Here is an 11890-nt window from a genome sequence, read left to right on the forward strand (position 1 = left end):
GGAGAGGTGGGGAGGGGGAGAGTGGAGGATGGGAAAGGCAGCGGAGCACAACAGACACTAGTATGGCAATATGTAAATCAATGGATGTGTAACTGATGGGATTCTGCAATCTGTGTATGGGGTGAAGGTGGGAGTTCATAACCCACTTGAATCAAAGTGTGGAATATGATATGTCAAGAAATGTGTAATGTTTTGAACAACCAACAATAAAAAATTAAAAAAAAAGAAAAACCCAGCCCTAGTCCTAACAATAACCCTTAACCTAAAGCCAAACACTAACCCTTCCCCTAGACTTAACCCTATTCCCAATTCTGACTTTCACATTAACCATAACCCTAAACTGAAAACTGACCCTGAAACTAACACTAATCTTAGCTCTAAACATCACCCTAACCCTAAACCTAACTCTAAAACTATACTTAGCTTTAACCTTAACCCTAAAACTAGCCCTAATCATAACAAAGTTCTTACATTTGCTGTAGCCCTAACCTATCGCAAAATCTAGCCCTAACCCAAGCCCTAACCTAGCTTTAATCCTAAAGCAAACCATAATCCTAACCTTAGCACTAACCCTAAACCTAAGCCTAATCCTAGACCTAACCCTAAGCATAACACTAGCCCTATCACTAGCTCTAACCCTATCCATTACCCTAATGATAACCTTAATGCTTCTGCTACCCTAGGCAGAACCCTAATCCTATCCCTAACCCTAACCCTATCCATTACCCTACACCTAACCAGAACTCTAATCCTAAAACTATCATTAACCTATCCCTAACCATAATGATAACTCGAGCCTTAAACCTAAACCTTAATCTAATAAAAACCCTAACCCTGACTCTGACCCTAATAATATCCATAGCTGCAAACCTGACCCTAACAAGAAACCTGACCCTTACAATAGACCTAGCTATAAACCTAACCCTAAAACTCTCTCTAACTGTAACCCTAGACCTGACATTAGCCCTAGCTCTAATCCTAGTCCTAATCCTAACACAAACTTTAGCCCATATCCCAACCATAAACCTCACCTTAATCATAAACCTAACCCTAACCATAACCCTAATTCTAATCCTTACCCTAGTCCTAAAAGTAGCTATAATCCCATCCCTTAACCTAACCCTAACCCTAACACTATCCCTAACACTAACACAAACCCTAGCCCTAAACCTAGGCCTAACCCTAACACTAACCCTAGTCCTAATCTCAGCCCTAATTAGTCCTATCCCTAACCCAACCCTAACCCTAGCCCTAAGACTAACTCAAACTTTACCCTAGCCTTATACTTAGTTCTAACCCTATCCCTTACCATCACCCTAAACCTAGCCCTAAACTTAGCCCTAATCCAAGCCCTATCCTTACCCCTAGCTCAAAGCCTAGATCTAAACCTAACACTAAATCTAACCCTAAAACTAAGCCTAAATCTCACACTAACACTAGCCCTAATCCTAACATTAATCCTAAAACTAGCCCTAACTCTACCCCTAGCCCTAAAACAAAACCGAATCATAACCCTAACCCTAACAATTAACCTAAACCAAACCCTAACCCTACACCTAGCCCTAATCCTATCTCTAATTCTAGTCCTAACCCTAACCTGAAAACTAATCCAGACATGACTCTGGCCCTAACATTAAACCTAGGTCTATATATCATTGTAACCATAAATTTAAACTTAACACTAGACATAGCCCTAACCCTGACCCTATCACTAGCTCTAATCATAGCACTACTTCATACATTAGCCATAGCCTTAACCCTAGCCCTAACCTAACCCAAAACCTAGCCTTATTCCGAGTCCTAAACCTAGTTTTTTTTTTTTATTCATTTTTTAGTTTTCGGTGGACACAACATCTTTATTTTATTGGTATGTGTTGCTGAGGATCGAACCCAGCGACCCATGCATGCCAGGCGAGCATGTTACTTCTTTAGCCACATCCCCAGCCTGAAACCTAGTTTTAACCCTAAATGTAAACCTAACCGTAACCCAAACAAAAGCCCTAATCCTATACATTACCCTACCCCTAATCTTAGGTCTAACCCTATACATTACCCTAATGATGACCCAACCCTTATGCTAACCTTAGGCCTAACCCTAACCCTATCCATTACAGTAAACCACACCTAAACCCTAAACCTAACACTTTCATTACCTTAACCCTAAACCTAGTGATAATTCAAGCCCTAAAACTAAACCCTAACCGAACCAAAACCCTCACCTTGATCCTGACCCTAATAATAACCCTAGCTCTAAAACTGAACCTTAGTATAAACCTAACCCCTACACTCGACCAAGCCATAAACCTAACACTATCCCTAACTGTAACCCTAGACCTGGCATTAGCCCTAGCCCTAATACTAGCCCTAACCCTAACACAAACATTAGCCCTCATCCTAGCCCTAAACCTAGCTTTAGTCATAACCCTAAACCTAACCCTAGACCTAACCCTAATACTAACCCTTGCCCTAGCACTCAAACTAGCTATTACCCAATACCTTACCCTAAACGAAACCCTAACTCTAACCCTAACTCAAAGTCTAAACCTAACACTAACACTAGCCCTAATTTAGCCCTATTCCTATCCATAACCCTAACCCTAGCACTAAAACTAACTCTAACTCTCATACTAGCCCTATCACTAGTTCTAACCCTAACCCTTAACATAATCCTAAACCTAACTCAAACTCTAGTCCTAACCCTTGCCGTATCCTTAGCCCTAGCCCTAACCATCGATCAAAACCTAACTCTACATCTAACCGTAACCCGAAGCCTAAGCCTAACCATTATAAATACATTTATATTTAGACTCTGTGTCTAATGTTGGCTTCAATTATTATTTAGAATATAGTCATTAGTTTCATAAAAGGCATACCAATTCTGGTGGTGTATAGAGAACTGAGGGTCAGGGGTAGGATGCTATGTTAAGGGGGAAAGAAGTGAGGGTATATGATGATTCTAACTTAGCAAATTTGGAGGAGAACATTAATGAATAGACAGGAGAAATTTATGAAAGAACGTATAACTCCTTATCTGTATTCATAAAATTACCCTATGTATAAATAGTAAAAGTTAGGAGGCTGAAAGTTGGATAGAGGGAGAAAGAAAAAAAGAAGAAAAACAACAAGGAAAGAAAGAAAGAGAGGGAGAAAAAAATAAGAGCAAATAAAAGGGTAGTGAGGTGGGGCCTATGCAATTCTTCTATATTATACAATTCCAGTGATTCAGTTCTTTTATTTTTTTAGAGAGAGTGAGAGACAGAGAGAGACAGAGAGAGTGAGAGACAGAGAGAGAGAATTTTTTAACATTTATCTTTTAGTATTTTTTGTTTTTTTTGTTTTTTGTTTTTTGTTTTTTGCGGTCACCACATCTTTGTTTGTATGTGGTGCTGAGGATCGAACCCGGGTCGCACGCATGCCAGGCGAGCGCGCTACCGCTTGAGCCACATCCCCAGCCCAGTGATTCAGTTCTTAAAGGCCAATTTCATGGAAAATTCTTGTTTTCACATATGTTGTGGTTTTGAGGACCAGAGGGGGAAGGAGAGAGGAGAATGGATAAGAAGAGCAAGAAAAGAAATGTAAGAAAGAAAAAAAAGTCTCTCAGAACTCTGTTTTCTTTTCTTGCAGTAGGTGGAGTTGTCGATACCTAGCTTGAGTCTTTGTACTCAGGGTGGTGGAGGTAGCCAGGATGAGAGGGCTTTAGCTTCTACCTAGAGCCTTCCTACGCTGAGTTTCTGAATTGGAAACCAGGTGCCTGTACAGTTGCTGTTCCACATTAATAGCTACACCCCCCAAAATCTTGTGAGAAAAATCCTGAGTTATCACAGCTGGAGATAGGGGAGTTGGAAACCAGGTACCTGATAAGCTGTAGAACCAAGCTGGTAGCCATGCCCACCAATAGATGGCGAGTAAGGTTTTGCAAGATGGATTCAATCTATTACCCATATATGGTGTTTGGTGAGGTGAGTGGTTCTGGAGTGACCTTGTGCTGTTGTCAGAGCTCAGTCTGGTGACCCGCAAGCAAACCCTCTGTGTTCTGTGCTGCCTTCCATCTGCACAGAGAGAACCCTTGCGGCTGAGACTGCTGTCTGCGCCTGTAGAAATTGCACAGATCAGCCTTCCATCTGTGCAGAGAGCACCCATGAAGCCCTATTTTTTTTTTCAAATTTCTATGATACTGGGCAGGATTCATCTTTTACTTAGCCTTACTGTGCTCCACAGGTTTGGGCCTTGTCGGTTCAATGGTTCGCTGTCAGGAACATGTTGTACTTTAAGGTTTCCCTTCATCATGGCTCATGGATGTGAATGAAAATTGAGCTGGAAATCAAACAGGTTTGGCAGGAGGTGCTTGAAACTTCACACAATCAATTCTCAGTGGGTACTCTCTGGTTTCTTTCTTTTGAAGGTAGGCCAAAAATGAAGCATGCAAAAGAAACTGTATCTGAGAGCCCTTAAGGAGAAAACAGAGAAACATGTATATACTGAAATAAGTCTCTCAACAATTTGATCAGATTTCTTTGATACTGTGCAGTATTCACCTATTAGCTTGCTCCACTAGGCTCTCCAAGGTTGGCACTTCTAGGATCAATGGTTCTCTAAACAGGTAAGTGTTATTGTTATGGTTAGGGTTAGGGCTAGCTTTAGAGCTAGTGTTAGGGTTAGAGTTTGTTTTGTTCAAATTTCTTTGATACTGGGAAGATTGCTCTTTTACCTAGCCTTACTATTTGCCCCAGTTTTGGGCCTTCTTGGTTCCAATGGCTCGCTGTTGGGAATAGTTTGTTTTTAATGTCTCACTTCATTTTGACCTATATGGGTAAATGCATATGGAGCTGGAAATCAGAGGGTTGGTGCTAGCTGGTTGAAACTTCACATACTAAATCAGTTGTCTGTGGGCAGTTTCTGGTTTCTTCCTTGTAAAAGTAGCCATAAGCTGAAGCATGCAAAACAACTTTATCCAAGAGCTCTTTAGGAGAAAACAGGGCAATATGCATGTACTGAAATGCCTCCCCCAATTATTTGGTCAGATTTCTTTGATACTGTGCAGAATTCATCTCTAAGCATGCCCCCAATCTCCCCAAGTTTAAAACTTTTATGATCAAAGGTTCTCTTAACAGGTTAGGCTTAGGTTTAGGTTAAAGTTAGGGCAAGTTTTAGAACTAGTGTTAGGGTTAGAGTTAGTTTTTTGTTTTTTCAACTTTTTGGATACTTGGAAGGATTTATCTTTTTCCTATTAGTATGCTCCCCAAGTTTGGGCCTCCTAGTAAAAGGGTTTGCTCTCAGGAGCAGTTCTAATATTCATCTTTCACTTCAGTTTGCCCTAAGGTGTGAATGGAAATGGAGCTGGACTCAAACAGGGTTTGTGCTAGCTGCTTGAAACTTCGCACACTAAATCAGCATTATGTTAGAGCTGGGGTTACAGCTAGTGTTTTGTTAGATTTAGTATTGTTCAAATTTCTTTGATACTGGGCAGGATTCAACTTTTACCTAACCTTACTATATTCTCTAGGATTGGGCCTCTTGGGTCAAGGGTTTGCTCTCCTGAACAGATTGTAATTAATGTTTTCATTTCATTTTGACCTATGCATATAAATGGAAATGGAGCTGGAAATCCAACAGGGTTGGTGCTAGCTACTTCAAACCTCACACACTCAATCAGTTTTCTACGGGCATTCTCTGGTTTATTCCTTGTAAAAGTAGCCCGAAACTGAAGCATGCAAAGCAACTTTATGTGAGAGCACTTAAGGAGAAAACAGGGAAATATGCATGTACTGAACTACCTCCCCAATTATATGGTCAGATTTCTTTGATAATGTGAAAGATTTTATCTGTTAGCCTACCCAACTTGGCTCCCCGAGTGTGGGACTTCTAGGATCAAAGGGACTCTAAACAGGTTAAGGTTAGTGTTAGGGTTAGTGTTAGGACTAGGATTAGACCTAGTGTTAAGGTAAGAGTTAGTTTTGTTTTCAAATTTCTATGATACTGTGCAGGATTCATTTTTTCCTATTTTGACTATACTCCAAATGTTTGGGCCTCCTACTTAAAGGGTTTGCTTTCAGGAACGTTTCAATTTTCATGTTTCTCTTCTTTTTGCCCTATAGGAGTGAGTGGAAATGAAGCTGGAAATCAAACAGGGTTTTGGCTAGCTGCTTGAAACTTTCTCACACTCCATCAGTTATCAGTGAGCATAATCTGGTGTTTGCCATGGAAGTAGCCCTAAGATGAAGTAGAAAGTAACAGCCTTATCTCTGAGTGCTTTAGGAATGAGCAGAATACCCATGTACTGAAAGAGCTCCAAAGATTTTTTGGTCAGATTAATTTGATACTGTACAGGATTAATCCTTGACCTAGCCTTAATAGGCTCCCCAAGTTTGGGCCTTCAAGGTTCAATGGTTCAGTGTCAGGAACAGTTTGACTTTTTAGGTTTCAATTCATAATGCCCTTAGGTGTGAATGGCAATGGAGCTGGAAATCAAACAGGGTTGGTGCTAGGTGCATGAAACTTCACACACTCAATCAGCTCTCTGTGGGCACTCTTTGGTTTTTCTTTGTGAAAGTACCTTAAACTGAAGCATGGAAAACAATTTATCCATGTGCACTTTAAGAAAAAACAGGGAAATATGAATGTACTGAAATACCTCCACCAATTTTTCATCAAATTCTTTGATACTGCACAAGATTCATCTGTTAAGTTGTGCTGCTAGGCTCCCCACGTTTGGGACTTCTATGATCATTGGTACTCTAAACAGATTAGAATTAGGTAGGGTTGGGTTAGATCTAGTGTTAGAGTGAGTTTTGTTCAAATTCATTTGATATTTGGCATAATTCATCTTTTACACAGCCTTACTATTTTCCCAAGTTTGGGGCCTTATCACTTCAATGGTTTGCTGTTAGGAACAGTTTGCATTTTAAGGTTTCCTTCATTTTGACCTATACGGGTAAATGGAAATGGAACTTGAAATCAAACAGGGTTGGTGCTCGCTGCTTAAAACTGCACACACTCAATCAGTTCTATGTGGGCACTTTCTGATTTCTTTCTTGTGAAAGTTTCCCAAAGCTGAAGCATGCAAAAACATCATTATCTGAAAGTGCTGTAGGAGACAACAGGGAAATATACATGTACTGAATTACCTCCCCAAATTATTTGGTCATATTTCTTTGATACTGCACAAGATTCATCTGTTAGCTTGCTTCACTAGGCTCCCTTAATTTGGGACTTCTATGATAAAAAATTCTCTAAACAGATTAGGGTTAGGTTTATGGTTAGGGTAAGGGTAAGGTTTTAACCTAGTGTTAGGGTTAGAGTCAGTTTTGCTCATGTATCTTTGATACTGGGAAGGATTCATCTTTTACCTAGCCTTACAATATTCCCTGGTTTGGGCCTTCTTCGTTCAATGGTTCGCTGTCAGGAACAGTTTGTATTTTAAGATTGCACTTTATTTTGAACTATTTTGTTGAAGAGAAATGGAGCACAAAATCAAGCAGGGTTGGTGTTAGCTGCTTGAAACTGCACACACTCAATCAGTGCTCTGTGGGCACTCTGTGGTTTGTTACTTATGAATGTTGCCCTCAGCTGAAGCATGCAAAGCAACTTTATCCCAGAGCACTTTTGGAGAAATCAAGGAAGTATGCATGTACTGAAACACATCCCCCAATTATTTGCTCAGATTTCTTTGATGCTGTGCAGGATTTATCTGTTAGCTTGCTCCACTAGGCTGCCTTAGTTTGGGACTTCTATGATCAAAGGTTCTCTAAACAGGCTAGGGAGAGCTGTAGGATTAGGATTAAAGATAGATCTAATGTTAGGTTTACAGTAGTTTTTTTTCAAATTTCTTTGTTACTAGGCAGGATTTATCTTTTACCTAGCCTTACTATGTTCCCCAGATTTGGGACTTCTAGGTTCACTGGTTTGCTATCAGTATTTCAGTCTTTATTTTCAGGTTTCACTTCATTTTGACCTATATGGGTAAATGGAAATGGAGCTGGAAATCAAACAGAGTTTTTGCTAGCTGCTTAAAACTTCACACTCTCAATCAGTTCTCTGTGAGGACGCTCTGGTTTTATCCTTGTGAATGTATCCCAAAGATAAAGCATGTAAAAACAACACTATGCGAGAACATTTTAGGAGACAACAGGAAAATATGCATGTACTGAACTACCTCCCACAATCATTTGGTCAGATTTTAAATGTACATGGAGCTGAAAATCAAACAAGGTTGGTGCTAACTTCTTGAAACTTCACTCACTCAATCAGTCCTCTGTGGGGACTCTCTGGTTTGTTCCTTGTGAAATTAGTATTAAGCTGAAGCTTGCAATACAAATTTATCTGAGAACACTTTAGGAGAAAACAGGGAAATATGCTTGTACTGAAATAGCTCCCCCAATTATTTTGTCAGATTTCTTTGAAACTGCCCATTATTCATCTGTAAGCTTGCTCCACTAGACTCCCCAATTTTGAAACTTCTATGATCAAAGGCTCTCTAAACAGATTAGGTTTAGGGTTAGACTTTGTGTTAGGACTAGGTTTAGACCTAGTGTTAGGGTTAGAGCTAGTGTTTTTTTTTAATTTCTATGATACTGTGCAGGATTCACCTGTTTCCTATTTTGACTATACTCCAAATGTTTGGGCCTCCTACGTAAAAGGGTTTTCTCTCAGGAACAGTTTCAATTTTCATGTTTCTCTTCTTTTTGCCCTATAGGGGTGAATGGAAATGAAGCTAGAAATCAAACAGGGTTTATGCTAACTGCTTAAAACTTCACACACTCAATCAGTTCTCAGTGAGCATTCTGTTTTTTCTTGTGATGTATCCCTAAGCAGAAGTAGAAAGAAATAGCTTTATCTCTGAGTGCTTTAGGAGCAAGCAAAATACACATGAACTAAAAGAGCTTCAAATTTTTTTGGTCGGATTATTCTGATACTGTACAGGATTCATCTTTGACCAACCTTAGTAGGGTCCCCAAATTTGGGCCTTCAAGGTTCAATGGTTCAGTGTCAGGAACAGTTTAAATTTTTAGTTTTCACTACATTATGGCCTATTGGTGTGAATGAAAATGGAGCTGGAAATCAAACAGGGTTTGTGCTAGCTGCATGAAACTTCACACATTCAATCACTTCACTGTGGGCATGCTCTGGTTTGTTCCTTGTGAAAGTACTTTAAGGTGAAGCATGAAAATCAGTTTATCCAAGAACACTTTAGGAGAAAACAGGGGAAATAGGCATGTACTGAAACACCTCCCCCAATTGTTGGTCAGATTTTTTTGATACTGGGCAGGATTCATCTGTTACCTCACTTTCTAGGCACCACAAGTTTGGGACTTTTATGATCAAGCTCTATGAACAGGAAAGACTTAGTTTTAGGATTAGGGTTAGGGCTAGGGTTAGAACTAATGTTCGGTTTAGAGTTAGTTTTGTTCAAATTTCTTTGAAATGGACGGGATTCATCTTTTACCTAGCATTACCATGTTTCCCAGGTTGGACCTTCTCAGTTCAAGGTTCACTGTCAGGAACAGTTTGTGTTTTAAGGTTTCACTTCATCTTGATTTCTATGGGTTAGGGTTAGGGTTAGGGCTATGGCTCGGTTTTGTTTTAGGGCTAGAACTAGGGTTAGGGCTAGATTTTGAATTAGTGTTAGGGTTAGGGCTAGTGCTATGGTGAGGTTTAGGCTTAGGGTTAGGGTTAGATTTAGAGTTATGGTTAGATCCAGGGTTAGGGTTAGGGCTAGGGTTAGTGTTATAGTAAAGTATAGGGTCAGAACTAGGGAAACAGCTAGGCCGACAGATTTAGATTTGGGACTAGGCTTAAGGTTAGGGTTAAAGCTAAATTATGGGTAGGATTAGGGCTAGGGTTAGTGTTCGGGTGAGGTCTAGGGGTAGGGCTAGGTGTAGGATTAGAATTGGTTTTAGGATTAAGTTTAGGGGAATGGGTGGGGTTATAGCTAGCTTTAGGGCTTGGGTGAGGGTTAGAATTAGGATTAGGGCTAGGGTTAGTGTTTAGGTTAGGATTTGCTAGATTTAGGGCTAGGGTTTCTGTTAGGTTCAGGGCTAGAACTAGGGCTAGGGCTATGTTTAGGGTAAGGGTCAGGTTTACAGTTAGTGGTGTTATTAGGGTTAAGGTCAGGGTTAGCATTTGGTTAAGGTCAAAGTTTAGGGTTAGGGCTTGAATTAGTGTTAGGTTCAGGCTTAGGGTTAGGGTAATGGATAGGGTTAGGTTTAGGTTTCAGTTAAGGTTTATGGTAATGGATGGGTTAGGTTTAGCAATAGGGTTAAGATTAGCATTTGGTTAGGATTATTTTTAGTATATTGGCTGGATTTAGAGCTAGGGTTAGGGCCAGGTTATTGTTTGGATTAAGTCTAGGATTAGAGTTAGGTTTAGGGATAGGGCTAGGGTTTGGTTTATGATATGTGTTAGGTTTAGGGCTAGGGTTATGGTTATGTTAGGGTAAGTGTTAGTGTTTCAGCTAGGGTTAGGGCTAGGGCGAGGGTTAGGTTTATGTTTAGGTCTAGGGATATGTTTAAGGTTAGGTTTTGGATTAGGGTTCGGGTTATGGCTAGAGTTTTCTTTACAGTTAGGGTTAGGTTTAGGGTAATGGATAATGTTAGATTTAGGGTTAAGGTTAGGATATAGATTAGGGCTAGTTTTAGGATTAGGTTTAGTGTATGGCTTAATGTTTCTGCTAGGCTTAGGGCTATGGTGAGTTTTAGGTTTATGGTTAGGTCTTGGGATACATTTATGTTTAGGGTTAGGTTTAGTTTTAGGGATAGGGTTATAATTAAGGTTAGGGTTAGGGTAATTGACAGGCTGAGAATTAATGTTTGAGCTAGGATTAAGTTTAGGATAAGAGCTAGGGTTAGGGATATGGTTTAGGATAGGGCTCGGGTAATATTTATGGTAAGGTTTTGGCTTTGAACTAGGGTTAGGTCTAAGGCAAGGTTTAATGTTAGGGTTAGTGTTAGGGCTAGGGTTAGGGTTAGGGTTATGCTCAGGGCTAAGTTTAGGCCTAGGATTATGGCTAGGTTTTGTGTTAGGTTTAGGGCTAGGGTTAGGACTATGGTTAGGATTAGGGCTACTGTTAGGGTTAAGATTAGGGTTAAAATAGGGTAAGGGCTACGGTTATGTTTAGGGCTAGTATTAGTGTTAGGGTTATGGCTAGGTCTAGTGTTAGGTTTAGGTTTTGGGTTAGGGTCAGGTTTATAGTTAGGGTCAAGGATAGTGTTCTGGATAGGATTAGAGTTAGGTTTAGAGTCAGAATCAGGACTAGTATTAGGTCTAGGTGTAGGGTAAGTGTTTAGTTTAGGTTAAGAGTTATTGTTAGGGCTAGAGCTAGGATTTTGTTTAGTTCTAGTGCTAGAATTATATCTATATTTAGGATTAGTTTTGGGTCTAGATTTAATGTTAGCATTAGGTATAGTTATAGTGTTACTGGTAGGGATAGTGTTAGAGTTTGGTTTAGGGTTAGGGTCAGGTTTAGACCTAGGGTTACTGTTAGGATCAGAATAAGGATCAGGATTAGGGTTAGAACTAGAATGAGGGCTAGGGTTAGGACTAATAATACTGTTAGTGTTTAAGATAGGCTAAGGATTAGGGTTAGGACCAGGGTTAGCATTTGGTTTAGGGTTTGGCTTAGGGTAAGGGATAGGGTTCGAGCTACGGTTAGGGCTAGGGTTAGGGTTAGGGTTAGGGCTAGTGTTAGGGTTAAGATTAGGGTTTAAGCTTGGGTTAGGACTACAACTAGGGGTAGGATTTGTGTTAGAGTTAGGGCTAGGATTATGACAATGACTAATGTACGAACTAGTGTTATGATTAGGGCTAGTTTTAGAGTTAGGGTTAAGGCTAGGTCTAGTGTTAGGGTTAATTTAAGGTTAGACTGATGTTTAGAGCTAGGATTAGTGTTAGTATC

General features: G+C 40.0%; 1 long non-coding RNA gene across 1 annotated transcript; it reads left to right on the plus strand.

Annotated features, from left to right (window-relative positions):
* The first annotated feature begins 4579 nt into the window (after positions 1–4579).
* Positions 4580–5546, plus strand: LOC125614705. The gene is made up of 3 exons (XR_007345272.1): positions 4580–4604; positions 5123–5134; positions 5392–5546. It is a non-coding gene; the product is annotated as an uncharacterized LOC125614705 (long non-coding RNA).
* Positions 5547–11890: the final 6344 nt, after the last annotated feature.

This window comes from Marmota marmota, unplaced genomic scaffold (genome assembly GCF_001458135.2).
Source record: "Marmota marmota marmota unplaced genomic scaffold, marMar, whole genome shotgun sequence".
Classification (NCBI taxonomy): Eukaryota; Metazoa; Chordata; class Mammalia; order Rodentia; family Sciuridae; genus Marmota; species Marmota marmota.